Consider the following 22,544-nt stretch of genomic DNA (forward strand, 5'->3'; position numbering starts at 1 on the left):
AATTTATTCCAGTGTTTAACCACCCTGACAGTTAGGAACTTTTTCCTAATGTCCAACCTAGACCTCCCTTGCTGCAGTTTAAACCCATTGTTTCTGGTTCTATCCTTAGAGGCTAAGGTGAACAAGTTCTCTCCCTCCTCCTTATGACACCCTTTTAGATACCTGAAAACTGCTATCACATCCCCTCTCAGTCTTCTCTTTTCCAAACTAAACAAACCCAATTCTTTCAGCCTTCCTTCATAGGTCATGTTCTCAAGACCTTTAATCATTCTTGTTGCTCTTCTCTGGACCCTTTCCAATTTCTCCACATCTTTCTTGAAATGAGGTGCACAGAACTGGACACAATACTCCAGCTGAGGCCTAACCAGAGCAGAGTAGAGCGGAAGAATGACTTCTCGTGTCTTGCTCACAACACACCTGTTAATACATCCCAGAATCATGTTTGCTTTTTTGCAACAGCATCACACTGTGGACTCATATTTAGCTTGTGGTCCACTATAACACCTAGATCCCTTTCTGCCGTACTCCTTCCTAGACAGTCTCTTCCCATTCTGTATGTGTGAAACTGATTTTTTCTTCCTAAGTGGAGCACTTTGCATTTGTCTTTGTTAAACTTCATCCTGTTTAACTCAGACCATTTCTCCAATTTGTCCAGATCATTTTGAATGATGACCCTGTCCTCCAAAGCAGTTGCAATCCCTCCCAGTTTGGGATCATCTGCAAACTTAATAAGCGTACTTTCTATGCCAATATCTAAGTCGTTGATGAAGATATTGAACAGAGCCAGTCCCAAAACAGACCCCTGCGGAACCCCACTCGTTATGCCTTTCCAGCAGGATTGGGAACCATTAATAACAACTCTCCGAGTACAGTTATCCAGCCAGTTATGCACCCACCTTATAGTAGCCCCATCTAAATTGTATTTGCCTAGTTTATCGATAAGAATATCATGCGAGACTGTATCAAATGCCTTACTAAAGTCTGGGTATACCACATCCACAGCTTCTCCCTTATCCACATAGACTCGTTATCCTATCAAAGAAAGCTATCAGATTGGTTTGACATGATTTGTTCTTCACAAATCCATGCTGGCTATTCCCTATCACCTCACCACCTTCCAAGTGTTTGCAGATGATTTCCTTAATTACTTGCTCCATTATCTTCCCTGGCACAGAAGTTAAACTAACTGGTCTGTAGTTTCCTGGGTTGTTTTTATTTACCTTTTTATAGATGGGCACTGTTCCCCCCCCCCATCCCTAAACGGAGGTTTTGTCCCCGCACAGGGTCTGGCAGTGTCTCCCCCACCCCCGGCTTAACCCCGGCTCTCACCCCCCACCACCGATTTTTGCCCTTCAGCCCCTCTTCTGACGCTAGCTACAGTAGCTTGAACCCCCCAGGCCAGTAAAATTCTGCCCCCTGCTCAGACCCTGACAGCCCCCCGCTGCGATTTGCCCCCCTTAATCCTTTTAAACCCCCCCAAAGAGGAGGCAGCAAATCGTAAGTAGAAGTAAGGGCAGAGAGAGGGCAATGGCTACAACGAAGGTTACTGGGCATGCTCAGTTCGAGTGAGCATGCTCAGTACACCCAAGGTAGCGAAACGGGAGTGACCGGCCGGCCAAGGCCAAGAGGCTCTGGCCCCGGCGTCTCCCGCCTGGCTCAGCTTGGGCCCTGGGGCCCCAGCCTCCGGCCGAGCACCGCCAGCCCGGCCCCGGCCCCGGGCCCCGGCCCCCGGCCGAGCACCACTGGCCCTGGCCCCCGGCCCGGCCCCAGCAGCCCCGGCCCCTCCCTCCCTATTTTCCCGGACATGTCCGGCTTTTTGGGATTTCCTCCTGGACGAGGATTTGAGGCCCAAAAAGCTGGACATGTCCGGGAAAATCCGGACGTATGGTAACCCTAATGTAGCTTCCTCCTGGAGACTTTCCACGGGGTTCTCTGCAGCCATGGCTCCCTCTGGGCAGTGTAACGGGGTTACTTTCACTTTCTGGAGCTCAGGAATATGTCCCACCACAGGGTGCGCTCTCCCATTGCAGTCAGGGCTGATCTCCGCTTCTGGTGCTTTGCTGTACCCAGCTGAGACACTGAACGCCAACCCTGCCCCTTATGCCTTTGATACCCTTCTCCCACATGGCTCTATCCCAAGGGGTCCCTGGCTCTATCCCCTGGGGTCCCTGCAGCACCCCAACACAGTTTGTTCCCTTCTCCCCGCATGGGTCACCTCCACACAGAAACCTACCTCCCATCCTGCCCTTTGCTGTGAGCTGCCAAACAGCCATGTGCCCCTCCCCAGAGGTGGCTGCATTGCATCTCCAAGGGGTGAACCTTGCATACACGGCCCACAAAGCATGCAAGAATAGAAATTAAATGGATCCATTGGCCTTACCCCAAGCCTTACCCCTTTCTGGTTAGGAAATTCTTTAAGAAGGGCCTTAGGTGTAAAATACCTGGTCGCGCAGCTGATCCTGCAGCTGGACGCCATCACTCGGCGCAGACAAGCTGTCATCCAGAAATGCTGCAGATGAATCATTCCCAGCCCCTTTCCCCTCCCAGGCCGGCTGAGCGCTCTGTCCTGGATGGAGATGGTCTTGGTGCTGGTCCCTGCCTTTTGCCTTCTGAGCGGTGAGTAATTCACACAGATGTGCGGCGCTGCCGTCCAGGGGCCCAGTGGGGACCGTTTTCCTGGCCCTGGGAGTGCGTCTACACTGCCAGGAGGGTGCTCGGAACCAGGTTCCATCGCAGGGAAGTCCCAGCCACTGGCCCCAGCAGCTCCAGTTCAAGCCTAGGGGGCATCTAGCCTTGAACCTGACCCCGAGCTGCCGGGTCCTCGCTGCTGGATTCACCCCAGTGGAGAATATGCCTGGTTCTCATGGCAGAGTCAGCCTTGTCTAGCCCCGGCCCACCCTGGGCTGAGCAGCGAGGGCCTCAGCCACTCTCGTTTCCTGGGCTGCCGTTTTTCCTGCGCCACATCCTGCCTCCCGGCTTCTCGCTGCCCTGGCGAGTCAGGGCGTCTCCTGGGCCGGCCTGGAGAGCTCTGCTCCCTGCCCTGCCTGTCCGCTCAGCTCCAGTCCAGCTGGCTCCTGCCCAGGGTCTCCCAGAGGTCCAGAGTGGCCCGGGCCACTTCCAGCTTTTGAGGCCCCTAGCCATAATAAAAATAAAAAATGACGACACATGAAAACAAAATAAGGCGCCAAAAAAAGAGGGAGACATAATTTAAATATTTTTTTATTTAGCAAATGCTTTTCTAGCCTTTTTCTGTACAAATGCACTAGTTATTGTAGCTTTCGTGCAATGTCACAGTTGCTATTAAGCATGGCGAGCCCATTCAAACGCTTTTGTCCCACAGTTGAACGATGATCGTTCTTTACCTGCTTCAACACGTTGAAGGTGCATTCACCTGAAGCCACTGATGGAGACAAACTCACAAAAATACTCAATGCAATTGTGATATTAGGAAACACCCCAGAGAGTCCAAGTTTGAGTATTTCTTGAAGCAATTCCTTTGGCTTGCAACCCATTTTAATAATGTTCGTGGAATATATTTGGGGGGATGATGTGGGATGATGAGGTTTGAAGACAACCTTGTCTAAGGCCTAGTCTTCACTTACCGGCTGGTCCGGAGGCACGCAATCGATGTTCTGTGATCGATTTATCGCGTCTGGTTAAGACGCGATAAATCGATCCCGGATCGATCCCGGAAGTGCCCACAATCGGCGCCGGTACTCCAGCTCTCCGAGAGGAGTACGCGGCGTCGACGGGGGGAGACTTCCGGCCGCGTCTGGACCCCGGTAAGTCCGGACTAAGGTACTTCGAATTCAGCTACGTTATTAACGTAGCTGAATTTGCGTACCTTAGTCCGAAGTCCGGACTAAGTGGGGACCAGCCCTTAGAGATTTCTTTGTTGTACGGTTGCTGAAATTGTTCAGCTGCAGAAAGTAGATCTTCATTACTCAGTCTGTTGAACTGCCAAAGAAACCCAAAAAGGGTACAAATTCGTTGCAGTGACTCAAATCGATGTGTAAGACCTGATTGAATAGAGTTCATGATGACAGAGAAGACATTGACCTTTTTGTGCTCTGCCCCTTTCTCAGTAAATTGTGACTGTAACTTTACCCACTCCGGTCCCTTTGGCATCAGTGGGACGCTGAGACCTTTCAGGTTTGGGACACTGAATCGAAAGCTTTTCAGGTCTACTTCATTTAATTTAATTTTTGGGTCTGCTCAGAGCTCAGCATGATGGGGATCTCGTCCTCCATAGACTGTAATGCGAAGAAACACACAAGCATTGTATAGATAGGGAAACTGAGGCAGGGAGCACGCTGGTTCAATAGGCCCCTATTCGGTGGCTGCAAGGGCCAGTGCAGACCTTAGCAGCAGCTAGGCAAGTCCCGAGCTCCAGCCAGAGCTGCATCCCTGGTTTAATGGTTCTAAGGGGCTTTGCCAGGGTGCAGAGTACAAGAGGTGCAGCTTCACCCTGGCCAAATCCTTCTATCCCTTCCACCCCTTCCTCCTCCAGCCTGTCCCTGCCCCAACCCCACTCCCTCCTGCCCCTCCCAGCCGCACTCCCTGTGCCTGCAGCTGCTGGGGAGGAGGCACAAACAGCCGTGCTAGCCGGCACAGGAGCTAGAGCACAATGATGGGCTGGGTCCAAATGTCAAGACTGTCTTTTGATTTAGGGTCCAAATTTGGGTCCTGACCTAAGTGCTTAGGGGCTGGTTCTCCAAGGGGCTGGGAACCCACAGCGCCCACTGACTCCGGCTGCTGCTGCGAATGCAGGTGGAAAATGTGCCCTGAACTCCTGTATTTCGAGGAGATAAACTGAGACACACACAATTAGGCCACTGCTGTAAATTTAGGCCTTACCGATTTGTCCATTGACAGCAGGACGTGGGCTAAGTTTCATTGTAAGTCACTCTTTATACTTGGTCAATGCTCAGTACCATGATTCTAAACAGCAGAGGTGCTGACCCCATGGGTGCTCCGGAGCTCAAACCCCCATGGAAAAAATATAGGGGGAGCTCAGCACCCACCAGCCACAGCTGTTCTGCGGGACTGCCAATGAGCTGTTTGGTGGCTAGGGGAGGTGCCTGGAGGAGGGTGGAAAGCAGCGAGCTGCAGATTGGCTATGGTTTCGGGGAGGGGTTGGAGCAGGGGCGGGAAGAGGCAGACAGAGGGCAAGACCTTAAGGGAGGAGGTGGAATGGGTTCAGGAAGAGATGGAGCGAGGGCAGGGCCTCAGGGGAGTGGCATAGTGCGGGCGGGGCCTGAGGGCAGAGCAGGGGTGGAGCCCTCTGGGGACAGAAAAGTCAGCGCCTATGGTAAGCAGAGACCTAGCAGTGAAAGGCCGATATTATATCCCAGTGTCTACAGGCAGCCAGTCCCCCAGGGATGTAACAAGTTCATAATCTTTCCCCCGGGATGAGTAAATCCTCTGGTTTGTTCACAGGGTGAGAACCTCAAGGTTAACTTGAACAAAGTGAAAGTAGCAGAAATGTGGCTCCTGTCCACACTGTGCTGAGGGGAGACGTGGCTTTCACCTGGTGTCCAACCCCTGCCCAGTCTCAAGAAGTGTGAGGGGAAGTGAGAAGGAGCCACGTGTCTGCTCGAGGTGCCTCTGACATCCTAGAAGGGAAAAGAGAGAAAAGAATCCTCGGATTAATACGTCACACAATGGGATGGGGCTGTCGGAGTCTGGGATACAGGGCGATTGCTCTGTGCATGGTAAGTTTAGATCTTATCCTATCCAACCCTGACCCGCTCCCTGCCCAATGATTGCCCCCCGGATCTCCCACCTCCTATCCACTCCCCCTGCCTCCTGATTGCCCCCGGGACCCCCAACTCCATCCAACCCCCCCTACTCCCTGACCACACCCTGGGTCAGCTTGTGCCAATCTCACTGATCTCGTGTTTATACGTTTTCTTTACCTAGTGAGGGCATATTGACTGACAAAGGTTGGTAACAGAACGGACATGCAGAATAGAGAATTTCCACATTAACCATGTGATGCTCAGAAGGCCCTGCTCCCAGAATCCTCTAGCAAATTCTAACATGTCAAGCCGTACCACATTCATGTTCACCACATTCATTAATAAGAAGCGCAGTAATTCATAATAATTCAGCACCGTCCCAACACCCCGGACAGTGAATCTCCTGGTTTCCCCTCATCTCAGCACGAGAGAGCTGTGCTTCTGCTTCACTGGTTGTCAGTTCCCTGTCACCCCCGGCCTTTTACCTCCCCACACAAACTCATCAGGGCTCTGCCAGTCCTTACTTTGCCTTGCAGAATAACACTAGGTGCAACCTCGTCTCCAGCCCCTCTGACGTGTCCTTCTGTAGTGTCCAGCCGCTCTCCACTGGATACTCAGAAATTCCCAGGTAAGCCGTTGGGACACCAGCTTGTTTGATTCAACTGAGGATCAGCGCCAATAGGACATCACAGAACTGAGATATATTTTTAGTGAAAACAAACAGGAGCTTATTAGCTAAGATTGAAGAGATAGTGAGTGAAGCAATAAGACCAACAGGTTACACACCAAACACCAGGTATAACAGGATTCAGATAGGCTGAGATTAACTTTTACAGGTAAAATCCATGGCTAAAGCATTCTCCCAGGGTCACCTGCCACCATTGATGAAATCCCCCTTTTCATGAACGCAAAGTGTGCTCTCCTTTTGGCTTCCTGAAGGATTGCAGGGTGCTCTTCTTGTCCCCCAGTTGTAGTCCAGTAAACCGCTGAAGTGGTCCTCCCACCACTGTCTGTTCTCCAGTGAGCTCTCTCTGTTGGTCCTACATGCCAGTGGCTCTCAGCCTCTCACCACCTCTGCACCCCTCTCAGGAGTCTGATCTGTCTTGCCTCCTTGGCTCACTTAAAAATGACTTGCTTCCAAAATCCGACAGAAAAATACAAAAATGTCACAGCTACTATTAAAAACTGCTGCCTTTCTCTTTCTTACCATATAATTTTAACAATGAAATCAATTGGAATTAGGGATTTCAAGTGATTAAAAAAATTAACCCTGATTAATCACATGAGTATTTGAACTATTAACAATAGAATAGCATTTCTCTAAATAGTTTTGGATGTTGTCCCCATTTTCAAATATATTGATTTCATTTACAACACAGAATGCAAAGTGTAGACTGCTCACTTTATTTTTATTACAAATATTTGCACTGTAAAGCCCCCAAAAGAAATCGTATTTTTCAATTCACCTATTACAAGTACTGTAGCACAATCCCTTTATCATGAAAGTTGAACTTACAAATGTAGAATTATGTAAAAAATACCTGCATTCAAAAATAAAACAATGTAAAATTTCAGAGCCTGTACGTCCACTCAGTTCCACTTCTTGTTCAGCCAATCGCTTAGACAAACAAGTTTGTTTCCATTTGCAGGAGGTAATGCTGCAAGTGAGAAGAGGCAATCTTATGACACTGTTGCAGCCGGAGTCACAAGATATTTACATGCCAGATGCGCTAAAGATTCCTCTGTCCCTTCATGCTTCAACCACCATTGCTTAGCCTCCCTTCCCCCGCCCTGCTATACCTGCTGCCCATGCTCAGACCAGAGCTGATAATTCTTCAGCTTTTCAGCCTCTTCTAGGGTCTGTGGGGAAAATTTTTCATCTGCCAGTGGGGTTGCCTACTCTCCTGCACTGGACACCATTTGCAGCAACGGTGCCTGTTCCGGGAGAGTTGGAAATCTTATCTGCCAGGGAAATCCCCTCTGGCTGGCATTTCCCATTTCCTGCCTCCTTCCGAAGGAGAGTCAATTGGCATTTATTTATTTTAGCTTCTCCCACAGACATAGCTGCTATCGCCCATTGGGGTGGATTAATTAACTCTCCCACGGGTGCAGTACAGAAAACTGCTCCCTGGAGGAATGTGCTACTTATGGTGGACTGAGTGTGCACAGTAACATCTTCTGAAGGCACTGCCCTTCACCCTGCATTTATTAAGTGTAAGACTGTGCTGAGTGCTTTTTACAGTGGTTAAAAAGGGGCAAAGGGGGCAACTCGGAGGAGGGGGGCAGCCAACGAGGACTCAGATCCTTCTGCTTTTTGATTCCACCCAGGGGGTGTTTAAGTCAGGAGAGTTCCCTGCAATAGTGGGACCATTTCCCGCTTACCTCTGCACATGTTTACTGGTTTCCCCGAAAGTTCATTCAGTATTTTAGGGGAAAGTGTCAGAGCGGCACCAGTGAGAGTTGCTGGCCACACTCTGAGGCCACCAAAAATTTGGTCGTGAGAACCCCTGGGCTAGATGCTCATGATGGGCCCTTCTGACCTTAGACCCTGTGAGTGGAACAGGAGCCGGACACAGAGATGCTGCTGGCGATGGGTTGATCGCTAGGACCCAGGAGCGGCTGGGAGGCGGCTCTGGGGGGAGCGATCGCTGGGCTCAGGCCCGGCAGCAGGAAGTGACTCGCAGCCGCTGCGGTGACTCTGGCTCCAGGCTCCTGGCGAGATCCCCGAGCCCCGGCGGCTGGTGCTGGGAGCCCGGAGCCCTGGCTGCAGCCGGGAGAGGGGAATCTCCAGCAGGGCCCTTCCCGCTGCTCCCCAGGAGCCTCTCCCAGGGCAGAGCCCCCAGCCCGGCCAGGCCCCTTCCCGGCCCAGCCCCTGCCCCTGCCCCAGGGGGCTCCGCTCGGAGGGAAGGTGAGAGAGACCCGCCCCCCCGTCACCCCCGGGCTGCAGGGGGAGGTTTGGCCCCAGGCTGCTCCCAGCGGAGCTGGCTGCGATTCCCTGCCCGGGGCCCGGGAAAGCTGCCGCCACCTCCCGGTGTGTGCGGGGCGGGGGCAGGATCATGTTACCGCCCATCCCCCTCCCCCCATCTGCTGCTTTGTTTCCCTGCCCCTGGCCGCGCTGGTCTGGACGGAGGCTGCAGCTCAGGGAGATCTGAGGGGGGCAAATAGGGAGGGGCAGAAGGTGGGCAGGGGAAGGAGCGGGTCCCAGGGGCACAATCAGGGCCGGGGGTGGGCAGCACAGGCGCTGGATATAGGCTGGTGGGGCCCTGCCGCACCCCCTGGCTTGAAGGGTTTTCCACCCTATCCAGGGTTTACAGTTTGGTTCAATGGCTCTCAGCGCCCCGCCACTGTACGGATTGTTCCAGCCCCCCTGCCTGGAACTAGGAGTCATGGTTAAGAACTGGGAACAGCCAGCAGGGGTTGAACCTAGGGCTGGGGGAGGCAGGCTGGGAACCCAGCATAGAATAGATGTTGTTAGCACAGAAATCAGGAGCATTCAGCAAAGTCTGGCTTGGGGGGGGGAATCCCGAGACTGCATCCATCCCTGGGCTTGCCTCACTGAGTCCCAAAACAAGAGACTGATGCACTTCCATCCCCCCCATCCCCAGTGACATCCAGCTTCCCCTCCTCCGTGCTTTCTCTCCTTCCCAGGAAAACAGGTCAGCTGCCCTCCCCCGCTCTCTTCGTTCTCCAACACCTTCGGCTGGCTCCTTGCAGAGGACAGGCTCCGGCCATCGCTTGCCAGGATACAGAATTGTGGCCATTCTCTGTGCTCAGGCAGCCACTCTGCAGTCACACCTGCCCTATAGGGGTCTCTGCAATGATCTCACACCCATGTCCCACCAGATTGATATTTGAGTAACACCTGGGGAAACTGAGGCACACACATGCTATTCAGAGAAAACATGAAGAACATTCCTGCTTCATCACACCCCTCTGAGACCAACCCAGGGGCACTTTCTCCAGTGGCTGGAACCACTCTAACCATACCAGTCCCTGAGCCTGAGCCTCCAAGTGATGGAGAGACCTGGGGAAAGGGCTGGAGCTGGGCAGGGAAATGACTGTGACAAAGGACCCCTTTCAGGGACCTACTGGTGATGCAGGGTGTTCAGTGCTGGGGGGAGGGGCCGAGTCTGTGTTGTGATAAAATGATTGAGGGTTTTCCCAGCATGGCAGAGCCCAGAGCGTCTGTCTGCAGGGAGAGGGGGTGTGACATGTACTGAAGCCCCTTCTGTAACCTCCCCCATTACCCCTCTCGCACCAACAGGCTGAAGAATCACATCCACATTTCGCTCCAGATCGTCCCGTCTTCCAGGGGACAGGGAAAACTGTGATGGAGCCAGCTCAGGTAGGGGATTTGCAGGGAGATGTGGGAGGGTGGGGAGGATTTGTTGTAGAGGGGGAGGGGCAGGAAACACACAGTGTGAGGCAGGGAGTGTGATAAACCTGCTGGAAAATGATAAACCTGGGCCTGATTTTGTGAACCCGCCCATTGGCGGGGAGGGAGGGATCATTCCCCCATTTCTCATCCAGGAAACACCCCACTGGCCACAGGTTGCTGTGAAATATGAAGGGAAGCTGTCAAGGGTCACAGTTCTGGTTCCCGTATCAGCCTGTGGCTGGCAGGCGTGTGGGAAATAAGAAGACCCTGCCCTGCTCCGTCTGCTGGGGGGGACAAGGAGCTCTCACCTTCTTCCACCCCCTGAAGTCTTCTGGCTGATCTGAGCAGAGTGCAGGGAGTGGGGGAAGGGATTCTGCTAATTCAGTAATTCTTCACTAATTTGTTTATTTTTCCCTGTGACTAGTGCAGAGGTGGGCAAACTATGGCCCGCGGGCCACATCTGGCCCACGGGACCATCCTGCCCGGCCCTGGAGCTCCCGGCCAGGGAGGCTAGCCCCCGGCCCCTTCCCTGCTGTCTGCCCTTCCCCAAAGCCTCAAATTGCCATGCTACCAGTGCTCTGGACTGCACAGCGGCGTGGCTGCCAGTCCTGGTGCTCTGAACAGCATGGTAAGGGGGCGGGGAGGGGGGTTGGATAAGTGGCAGGGGATCTCAGGGAGTGGGGGTGTGGATAGGGGTCGGGGCACTCAGGGGACAGGAGGAATTGGATAGGGCGTGGGACGGTTAGGGACGGGGGTTACTGGGATGAGGAGGTCAGGGGACAGGCAGCCGGCAGGGTTGGATGGGTCAGAGGTTCTGAGGGAGGCAGTCACGGGGCAGGAAGTGGGAGGAGTCAGATGGGGGTGGGGCCAGGCTGTTTGCGGGAGGCACAGCTTTCTCTATCCATCCCTCCATACTGTTTCCAAACCCCGATGTGGACCTCAGGCCAAAAAGTTTCTCCACCCTTGGAATAGTGGGATTCTCACTGGGGCAGCAGGTACTCAGTGCAGGACTCTTTGTTGTTTCAGGTGCCGGTGACCTTCGAGGAGGTGGCTGTGTATTTTACCCAAGGGCAGGGGGCTCTGCTGGACCCCGCTCAGAGAGCCCTCTACAGGGATGTCATGCAGGAGAACTACGAGATGGTGACGTCGCTGGGTAAGGGATTCCCGTCCCCTAGGTTATTAGAAGCTGTGGGGTCTGCATGTCTGACACTGGTCAGCTTCTTCCCTGGTCAGTTAGATTGGAGGGGAATGGGCTTCGTAATACATAGCTGCCGTGTGAGAGAGACTTGCATCTCTGTGCCCTCTCCAGTGAGACCAGGGTGTCAAAACCTACCAGATATACTGAATCATCCCCACCTGACCCCCCTAGCTTGCAAGGTGTAGAAGCTGTGTATTGTCCTGTCTGTGTTGTTTCTCATTCACACACAGAATCCCTGTTCACCTCCCTCCTTGATAATAGCTCCAGCCATGCGGAGGGCTCTGGGCTCTGCCGGTTTAGAAATAGGCAGGGGTTTAACTCCAGAGCTGGGTGTGCGTCAGCAAAGCCCCCAAGGAGCACAGGTCCTAGGAACTCCTAGTGAGGGCATCACAATTCCCCTCACTTCCCCAGAAGTCTGCTTCCCCCAAGGGGGCTCAGTGACCATGTTCCCTGATCTGGTCTGATTTCACCACCTGCACAGGATTCCCCCTTCCCAAACCTGACCTGATCACCCGGCTAGAACGAGGGGAAGAGCCGTGGGTGCCTGATCTCCAGGCCTGCGAGGAAAGAGAGATCCGGAGAGGTGCCTGCACAGGTGAGGACTGACACACAAACCATCTGGTGAATGAAGGAAAAAGTGGAGAATCCCAAAAACATGGTATCAGTAAGTGCCCTCAGTTCTTCCTCATCTCACCCAGGGCAGGACTGTAGTCAGCAGATATGACTGACATCGCTTTCCACCTCTCCTGTTACCTGCTGGTGTTTCCTTCCCAACGTTCGTTCTCTGTGAATTTTTGGGTGGGATGTGGAGGCAAAATCCAATTGCTCCGTCTGTGCAGGTTTAGTATGTTGGGTTTTCCACTCAGTGCTATTCCTCTTTCTTTCTCCCAGGCACAATGACTCCTGTCTGGGTTGTCTTTCACCCAGCAGGGGAAGTGGAACCAGAAGGGGCCTTTGTGGGAAGAGCTGCAAGGAATTTTTCCCAGTGCTTAGAACAAGGAGATGACTTGGGAAATTGGCAGAGGTCAGAGAGGCTTCTGGGAAACCACTCAAGGGAGCAAATGGATGAATCTGTTATATGTGGGGAAGGATACAAGGATCCCACAGCCCGGCAGACAACCCCCAAGGAAGACAAATGCTATGAATACCTTGGTTTTGGGAAAGGATTCATTCTGAGACCACAGTTCGTTACGCTTCAGGCAATAAATAATGGAGAGAAACCACTTCAGTGCTTAGACCGTGGGGAAAACTTCAATAACCTCTCAGATCTTAATAACCATGGAAGAAGCCACACGGGAGAGAAATCCTATCAATGCTTTGAGGACAGGAACTATTTGAATTGGAAGTCAGTACTGACTACACATCAGATAAGCCACATAGGAGAGAGACCCCATAAGTGCTTAGACTGTGGGAAAAGTTTCATACGGAGGTCAGCCCTTGTTTCACATCTGGCAATCCACACAGGAGAGAGACCCCATAAGTGCTTAGACTGTGGGAAAAGTTTCATACGGAGGTCAGACATTGTCAGACATCAGGCTATCCACGCTGCAGAGAAACCCCATAAGTGTTTGGATTGTGGAAAAACTTTTATATGGAAGTCAGGCCTTGCTAAACATCAGGCAATCCACATAGGAGATTGTTCCCATAAGTGTTTGGATTGTGGGAGAAGTTTCACAAACAAATCAAATTTTATAATACATCAGAGGATCCATACAGGAGAGAGACCCCATCAGTGCTCAGACTGTGGAAAAAGTTTCATACAGAGGTCAGACCTTGTTAGACATCAGGCAATCCACACAGGAGAGAGACCCCATAAGTGCTTAGACTGTGGAAAAAGTTTCATATGGAGGTCAGCCCTTGTTTCACATCGGAGAATCCACACAGGAGAGAGACCCCACAAGTGCTTAGACTGTGGGAAAAGTTTCATACAGAGGTCAGCCCTACTTGATCATCAGGCAATCCACACTGGAAAGAGACCCCATAAGTGCTTCATCTGTGGGAAAAGTTTCATACAGAGGTCAAATTTTGTTGAACATCAAGCAGTCCACACTGGAGAGAGACCGCATAAGTGCTTGGACTGTGGAAAAAGTTTCACACGCAGATCAAATTTTATAACACATCAGAGGATCCATACAGGAGAGAGACCCCATCAGTGCTCAGACTGTGGGAAAAGGTTCATAGAGAGGTCAGCCCTTGCTGTACATCATAGAATCCACACAGGAGAGAGACCTCATCAGTGCTCAGACTGCGGAAAATGTTTCATACAGAGGTCAACCCTTCTTAAACATCAGGCAATCCATACAAGAGGGAGACCTTAAGTGCTTGGACTCTGGGAAAGGTTTCAGACACAGATCAGCCCTTCTAAACATCTGGCAAAACACACATAGTGCTTAGACTATGGAAAAACATTTCAAATAGATGTCCGATCTTGTTTTACATCAGAGAATACACCCAGGGGAGAGACCCCATAACTGCTTAGCCTGCGGAAAGAGTTTTATATGGAGGTCAGACCTTGTTAGCCATCCAGCAATCCACAGAGGAGAGAGACCCCATAAGTGCTTAGACTTTGGGAACCATTTCATAAACCAATCAGTCCTCCTTTTACATGAGAAAATCCACAGAAGAACAAGACTCCATAAGTACTTGGACTGTGGCAAAAGTTGCACACTAAGATCACACCTCATTAAACACTAAAGAATTCACACACTATCCAACTTCTGTGACACCTTGGTGCACCTCTAGAAATAGAACTAGCAGAGTTTTGTGTGAGGGAGAAGACAATATGCCACGTTTACTGTGAACACAGAGAATTCTTAATAGGAGTAAAAGATAAGTAATTCAGTTTCTATTCCTAGCTAAGATTGTTCACCACATACACACACACACACAGTTCTACAGATGGAATATAACTACCAGCCTCAGTTGCTCTTACTAGTCCACTGGCCAGGAGGTCTAGTCACGAGGAGGGGAGCCGAGTCCTGTCGGTGTGCACCGATGCTCCTGGAGGATGATCGTAGAACGGGAAGAAGAACTGAACCCTATGGTTTTGCACCCATCTTTTTATATGTTTCTATCCATAGATCCTGTCCTGTCCCACTGCTCCTAGACACTGTATGACCATGAGTCATCAGTTAATGGCAGATGTGACTTTGATCTTTTTCTTGATGGGGCTTTTGTTTTTCTTTCTCTTGGGTGGGTTCTTTTGCAAGTTTCACCCATATTGTTCTTCCGCCATCAGGGTGGTGCTGGCAGCTGGTCTTTCAGATGTGCTGGCATCAGGGACTGATCCCATCACACACCCACATTCACACTTTTAAATGAAACAGACACACCTAACATTAAACAGAGTTTCAGTTACAATATGGTGTTGCTTTAATTATAATGTATCAGTGGTTTAAGATGACGGTTTTAGTTACAATATGAAGACACTTTAGTTACAATGTATTAAAAAGAAAAGAGTTATAGTAACAGATTCTTCCAAAGCAATTCTTAGTAAGCTACTAACACATAATTTGTCCTTTCATTTATAAAAAGACAATTTCATTATTAATAAAAGGTGGTTTCATTACAGTAATTTCGTTGCAAGTATACAGAGCCATATTATATAGGTATAATTTATTTAAAGGGTGATTTCATTCTTCAGCCCTACAACCTGGCCCAAAAAAGTTAAGAAACTTGCAGGCTATTTGACCCAGAGTCAACCTTTAGAGATATGTTAGAAAAGTGTTTAAATGGTATTTGAAGTCATTCCAAGTAATAGAGACTGGAACTTTGAAATGTAAACGTGTATTGTTAAAAACATGGAAGAAGATAGTGCTGTTGATTAATCGCGATTAACTCAAAAAAATTAATTGTGGGTAGAAAAATTAATCTTGATGAATCACATTGTTAAATAATAGAATACCAATTGAAATTTGATAAATGTTTTTGGGTGTTTTTCTACATTTTCATATATATTGATTTCTATGACAAATAAGAATAGAAAGTCTACAGTGCTCACTTTATATTATTTCTGATCACAAATATTAGTACTGTAAACATGAAAAGCAAAAATAGTATTTTTCAATTTGCTGTAGTGCAATCTCTTTATCATGAAAGTGTAACTTAGAAACATAGATTATTTTTGTTATATAAGTGCACTCAAAAATAAAGCAATTAAAACTTTAGAGTCTAGAAGTCCACTTAGTGCTACTTCCTTTTCTGCCAATTGCTTAGACAAACAAGTTTGTTTCCATTTGCAGGCGATAATGCTGCAAGTGAGAAGAGGCAATCTTATGACACTGTTGCAGCTGGAGTCGCAAGATATTTACATGCCAGATGCGCTAAAGATTCGTATGTCCCTTCATGCTTCAACCACCATTGCTTAGGCCTTGGCTACACTTGCAGCTGTACAGCGCTGTGAGTTAAACCTAACTTCGTGCAGCTGAGTAGGGAAAGCGCTGCAGTCTGTCCACACTGACAGCTGCCCAGCGCAATGTCATGGCCACATTTGCGGCAATTACAGCGCTTTTGGGAGCGGTGCATTATGGGCAGCTATCCCACAGAGCACCTTTTCCCATTCTGGTGCCGTGGGTTGGGGGAAGGAGGCGTGGGTGCGGGGGATTCTGGGTCCTGTCCCAATGCCCCGTGATGCATTGCTTTGCATCCCAGAACTCCCTTTGTTTCCGTCCACCTTTGGCGCCATCTTTCAACGGTTTCTGTGCAGCGCGATCTGTCTGCAGGAAATGGAGCCCGAACTGCTGAGGCGTATGCTGACGAGTCTCGCCAGCACGTCATGTTTGGCGGTCGAACTATTCCTTACGATCCAAAGTGACAGTGAGAGTGAGGGTGAGGAGTCCGACGATGCTATCGAGCCGCGTAACGCGTACAACACGAAATTGCTTGTGGCATTCACGGACATGCTCAGCACCATGGAATGCCACGTTTGGGCTCAGGAAACAAGCACCGAGTGGTGGGATCACATCATCATGGAAGTCTGGGATGATGAGCAGTGGCTGCAGAACTTTCGGATGAGAAAAGCCACTTTCATGGGACTGTGTGAGGAGCTCGCCCCCACTCTGTGGCGCAAGGACACAAGATTGAGAGCTGCCCTGCCAGTGGATAAGCGGGTGGCTATTGCAATCTGGAAGCTGGCAACTCCAGACAGCTACCGGTCGGTCGGAAACCAGTTTGGAGTGGGAAAGTCGACCGTTGGAATTGTGTTGATGCAAGTTTGCAAGGCCATTAATGGCATCCTACTCAGAAGAACCGTGACTCTGGGTAACGTGCAGGACATAGTGGATGGCTTTGCACAAATGGGGTTCCTAACTGTGGAGGGGCGATAGATGGGACGCACATTCCTATTCTGGCACCACCCCACCTAGGATCCGAGTACGTTAATGGGAAGGGGTATTTCTCTATGGTTCTCCAGGCGCTTGTGGATCACCGTGGGCGTTTCATTGATATTAACACAGGCTGGCCCGGAAAGGTGCATGACGCACACATCTTTCGGAACACTTGGCTGTTCAGGAAGATGCAGGACGGGACTTTTTTCCCAGAGCGGAAGATCACGGTAGGGGAAGTTGAAATGCCCATTGTGATCCCGCTTACCCGTTAATGCCTTGGCTCATGAAACCCTACACAGGGAGCCTTGACAGCAGCAAGGAATGGTTCAACTATATACTGAGCCAGTGCCGAATGACTGTGGAGTGTGCCTTTGGCCGTTTAAAGGGCCGCTGGCGATCTCTGTATGGGAAGCTGGACTTGCCCGAAAACAGCATCCCTGCGGTTATATCTGCATGCTGTGCCCTCCATAATATTTGTGAAGGGAAGGGTGAAAGCTTCACTCAGGCTTGGATCTCCGAGGTTCAACACCTGGAGGCTGAATTTGAACAGCCAGATAGCAGGGCTATTACAGGGGCCCAGCGCGAGGCTGCAAGGATTAGGAATGCCTTGAGGGAGCAATTTGAGGCTGAAAACCAGCAGTGATATCTGGTGCCCTGCACGGGAGTGAAGTGCAGTAGTTCCAATCTTTAGGAATCAGTGTCTGCTAAGCAGACTTGCAGTACCTGTTTATTTCCTGGGCTAAGGAGTCTTTTACTTTATGCAATAATAAAGAATGTTTTCAAAGCCAAAGAATACATTTATTGAAAAGAAAAAAAAATATTTATTGAAAAGAAACAAGGGGGTGGAATGGGGAACGGTACAATCACAGATTCGCGTATGTCCTGTCTGGTGTGCTGTGCAGTGAGTGCTGCACTTCAGGGCAGCTATACTGCATGGTGATGGGGGTTGAGTGCAGAGGGTAAGGGTCGTGGTTTTCAGGGCTGGGTGGTGAAGATACTGGTGTTGGAGGCAGCGGGTGGCATGAAGAACACAGAAGTTGGGGAAAGTGGGTTGGAGGTGAGAGTGGGGCACAACAGAAAGAGTTTTGGGACAAGGGCTGTAGGGGGAGGGGGTTAGCGTTTGCAGTACTGCTCCTCTTTCTGCATGGCTACCAGCTCCTGGATAGCGTCTGCTTGGCACTCCAGGATGCTTATGAGCCTATCAGTGCTTTGCTGCCGGTGCGCTGCGTTTTCCTGGCAGATCCTGCTTTCTCCCTCCAGTCCTTCGCTTTCTCATTCTCTTTAATAGATTGCCGCATCACTTCTTGCAGCATGTCTTTGCTTTTTCGCCGTCTCTTCCTGAGTCTTTGCAGTCTCTGAGCAGGTGATAAGAGGGACGGCTGAGGTCTCAAGGTTGATGCAGTTGTATAGGCAAAATGCAACATTTAACAGAGGCAGCATTGTTTATACCAGAGAGAGTAATGATTCCCTCCGAACTTAAGGAGTAGAAAACACACAGGGTCTACACAATAGCATAATTTTCCCATCCAAAACAGAGCACACATATCCCACGGGAGCCTCAAAATGGTGAGTAAGGGGAATGATTGTTTCAGGGCTGCACTGTCCTCTGGGTGTCTGTGCCTTGGGGAGAGCCAACAGCTTCAGGGGGCACCTACACTGAACACTGTCCCAACATTTTCCACAGGAGTTCGTCCTGAACGATATCTCGCTTCTGAGGGTGACCTGGGAAGCAAGGGAGGGTCTTCTACTGCAATGCGTCTTCTGCCCTGGCCCATATGCAGCTTGCCTGTGTGCAGCAATGGTCCCCCTGCCCCTCGCGGCACAGTGGCGCGGACACGTTAGCCTGACTGGGACAAGGACCACGGTGGCTCTCCCGATAAACCTGCGCAAGCGCATTGCACACGTTCTGGATGAGACATTCGAGGAGATTACCAAGGCCGATTACCGTGATGTGATAAACCACATCAATGCACTATTCCGCATCTAGGCATGCATGCCTAACCCTCCTCTCCCAAAGAGCCCGCACCGAAAAAATTCCTTCCCGAAAAAAAACCCGCTTACCGGGAACCTGCTCTTCTGTTTGTCTTCCACCAAGTACCGGCCACTGCAACTGGCTACCTTCCTCCTGGCTCGAGAAGAGCTCCTGGCTGCATGGCTCCAGGGATTCTGGGGTGTCTCCATCCGGCCCACCACCATCACTCCCGTTTTCCTGCTCCTCCTCCTCCTTCCCCCCCCCCCACCGGCTCTGAAGTGTCCATGGTGGTGCTCGGAGTGAAGGTGGGGTTAACACCTAGTATCACATCCAGCTCTTTGTAGAATTGGCAGATCGCGGGGGGAGCACCCAAGCGGCCATTTGCGTCGCGGGCTTTGCGGTAGGCGCTCCGCAGCTCCTTCACTTTAATCCTGCACTGCAGAGCGTCCCGGTCATGGCCCCTTTCCATCATGTCCTTTGATACCTTCCCAAAGGTATCGTAAGTCCTACGGCTGGAGCACAGCTGGGACTGGACAGCTTCCTCCCCCCAAACACTGGTGAGGTCCAGGAACTCGCCATTGCACCATGCTGGGGCTCGCTTGGCGCGTGGAGGCATGGTCACCTGGAAAGATTCGCTGATAGCACTCCACGCCACGCAAGGACAGAACTAGGTCAGCAGCCAGAAGTGCTCAAAGACCATGAGTCTGCCACTCCCTGTCCCCCCAATCAGTTACAGAGATTACCAAGTTTGGGGGGGTATTTGCCCCCTGGATTTGCAGCTTTCAAGGGACACTGGGAAGAAAGGTCCTGTCACCTAGAGCCTGAGGGCATGTGGCCACCATGAGAGCATGTGTCTGACCTGCAGAATCCCTGCAGCACTGCCAGGGTCTGAGCAGGAGGCCTGGGAGTGGGAGGGACAGACTGTGAACTGCCCTGGCATTCCAGAGATTCTGGTTATACTTCCCCCATGCCCACAGACTGGCAGTACCAGCCGCTCTTCTTCGCCCCCCTGTTCTCTCCTGCGGATACCAGCAGGGACTGGCAGGGGCCCTTTGGGGGCAGGAGCCGTCAGCGTTAGTGCGCAGCTGATTTCACATCCATTGGACTCCGAGAAATCCCTTTCCAGTGTCCCCCCGCAGCACTGCAATCACCCCTTCACTATAGATGTGAAACTTGAGTGACATATGTTATCGCTCTGATCAGCAGCTGTATGTGGAGAGGCTGGGGTCCCCCCCACTCCCCTTACTGTTGAAAGGTGCTGGAGTTCACACCTCTTGCATTCCACAGGTGCCGGGGAAGGCAGAGCGAGCTGCGATGTGACTCCATGTAATCGCTTTTAGTCCACAGCCCCAGCTCTGCCTCCACGCTGGGCATCAGTGTAATTCCTGCTTCCCCCAGGGAGATCAGACCCACTCCATGTGTCTGACCCCCCAGCAAGCGGAGAAATCAGACTAAAGCCTAGATTCCAAGGCCAGAAGGGATCACAGAGATATAATCTCATCTGCCCTCCTCTAGACCAGCCCAGAGACCTGCCCCCAAATAATTCCTACTGCAGAGCTTTTAGAAAAACATCCCATCTTGAATTAACAATGGGCAGCAAGGGAACATTGGGTACATTGGTCCAGTAGCTAATTACGTTAAAATATAAAGGCACTTGAGTTTGCTTTCTTTGTAATAATGTTTCTGCCACCGTATCCAGGCAGGCAACTAGTGGAGTGAGACTGGAATACAGGGAAGAGGCGTTTGAGCCAACACAGCCAATGGCTTATCTGAGCATTAATGTCATGATTTGGGTTGCACGAGTTGCTGGACAGCAGCTGTTTAACCAGCATTTCAGCCGGGAGTATTTCTAGTTTGTGCATTTCAAAGTCTGCCTTTGCTCCAGAAGAAACCCTAAGAAAATCCAGCCAGTGATCAATCTCTGGTCATTATTTTAAACACCGCTTTGGGATTCAGAGGGGAGAGCCGGAAGGAGTTTTTACTCTTTCGAGGAGGCTCTGCTGCTGTTTTAGGCTGAAAGGGTGTAGCAATAATTAGTGACAGCACAAGCTAATCAACCTATTAAATGAGCCAGAACCAGCCTGAGAATGGCTGGGTCTGGACTTTGAAAAGTGCAGCTGCAAATGATCTCAAAGAGGGAAGCGAGGCCAGTACCTGCAAATCAGCCAGACGTGGGCTGAGGATTTCTCTCCTGTGTTTGGAATTATGTTGACAGGCTCCCCCAGCTTGGACACAGAAATCACCCCCCGGCTGGGACCAGGAGAGGCAGCGTCTATGCTTCTGAAAGCGGCTCTGCGTCAGATGGAGATTTCTGATACAGGACTGGAGGAAGGGTGGGCTTGTGGGTAAAGCACTTGACTGGGGCTCTGGCGAGGGCCAGTCAGTTCCTGCCTCCACTGTGAATTCCCTGTCGTCAGTCAGTGCCTCAGTTTCCCACCAGCGTGTCTCTCGCTCCCCATGACTTTAGAAGAAGAACACTTACGAACTAGAGCTGGTGGAATATTGGCAATTTTGAAATTAAAAAAAAAAACATTTGAAAAGGGAACAAAAAAGCTGAAATTTCAAAGTGTCCCTTGGAACAAGAATGCTGAAAAAGCTTCAGTTCAGACCCCCACCCCATTGTTTCATTTTGATCCCGGAGGTTCATTTTGGTTTGCTGGTCACCTTTTATGAAATATGACGCTGTACCATTTTGGCAACAGGAACTGAAATGATTAAAAATGTCACCAAAATCTACATGCTGTTGCAAAACATTTTGATAAAACTGGAGTTTTAGGATCTGGCAGAGTGGTGCTGGACTGGCTCAGGTGAGAGATCTGTACACAGGCGCTCAGCCGAGTCCCTTCCACCCGGAGAGCCGATTGCAGAGTTGGACACTGAGGAGTTGCTGATATTCAGAGCAGAGTTTGAGCCACTGTTTCTGTAGCATCCCTGCCAGCTGTCATCCTGCTCCAGCAGCGGGGCTCTCAGCCATGCAGGGAGAGATGGACACACCTGGGGAGAGCAGGGGAGACGTGCAAGAGGCAGACAAAGAGTGAGGAGCAGCTGTGGAGGAGAATGGATCTTCTTGCCAAAAGGGGAAGCGGGGGCAGGGGGGGAAGAGGTAGGGGGGAGATGGAGCAGTGGTCAGGGGGCATGGGATGGGGAAGAGAAAGGGGATAAGAGAAGCGGGGGCAAGGGGGAAGCTGGAGCCCAGCATGTGGCATCCACTTGGCAGAAAATGGGGTTCCCCTGTTAAGCAGGCCCATCGAACCCTCACCCTGACAAGCCCCACCTCCCCTGCATCTGTACCACCTCGATGAGCCCCCCCCAGACACCCTCCCCACTGAGCCCCAACCACCTACAGCTGGACCCCCATCCAAATGAACCCCACCTTCCCTGCATGTAGGCCCCCATGCTGAGCCCCAAACACCTTCACCTGGATCCATTGCCCCTGCACCTGGAACCACTCAATGAGCTTCTGTGCATCCAGATCTCCCACTGAGCTGCCCGCACCCAGATTGCCCCACAGAGAACTCTCTTACCCCCAGCTGGATCCCCCCACAATAAGTGTCTCAGCCCTCGGATCCTGCTGCTGGGCTGAGTCTGCTCACCCACACCTGGTGTGCCTGGCACAGGGGGGCAGGGCTCCAGAGTGTTTCTGGGGCAGGCTTGGCCCTTGCATTATGTCAGGGTTGGGTGCAGCCTCACTGCCAAGGCCCTGTCCCAGGATGCGGTGCGGGGAGGCTGCAGGGTGATCTCCTACCTCCATGCAACCAGTGGCCTGTGCTCCCCACTGCCATGTTGGAGCCTCCACATTTATTTTGTGTGTGTTGTGCTGAGTGCTTTTTACAGTGGTTAAAAAGGGGCAAAGGGGGCAACTCGGAGGAGGGGGGCAGCCAGCGAGGACTCAGATCCTTCTGCTTTTCGATTCCACCGAGGGGGTGTTTAA

General features: G+C 51.2%; 1 long non-coding RNA gene across 1 annotated transcript; it reads right to left on the bottom strand.

The window, feature by feature from the left end:
- Positions 1-3,262: 3,262 nt before the first annotated feature.
- On the bottom strand, positions 3,263-8,350 carry LOC103307083 (uncharacterized). The gene is made up of 4 exons (XR_509839.4): positions 8,124-8,350; positions 7,283-7,399; positions 6,266-6,435; positions 3,263-5,615 (listed from the first exon to the last, which is right to left on the bottom strand). It is a non-coding gene; the product is annotated as an uncharacterized LOC103307083 (long non-coding RNA).
- Between the last annotated feature and the right edge of the window lie 14,194 nt (positions 8,351-22,544).

Source organism: Chrysemys picta, chromosome 12 (assembly GCF_011386835.1).
Source record: "Chrysemys picta bellii isolate R12L10 chromosome 12, ASM1138683v2, whole genome shotgun sequence".
Classification (NCBI taxonomy): Eukaryota; Metazoa; Chordata; order Testudines; family Emydidae; genus Chrysemys; species Chrysemys picta.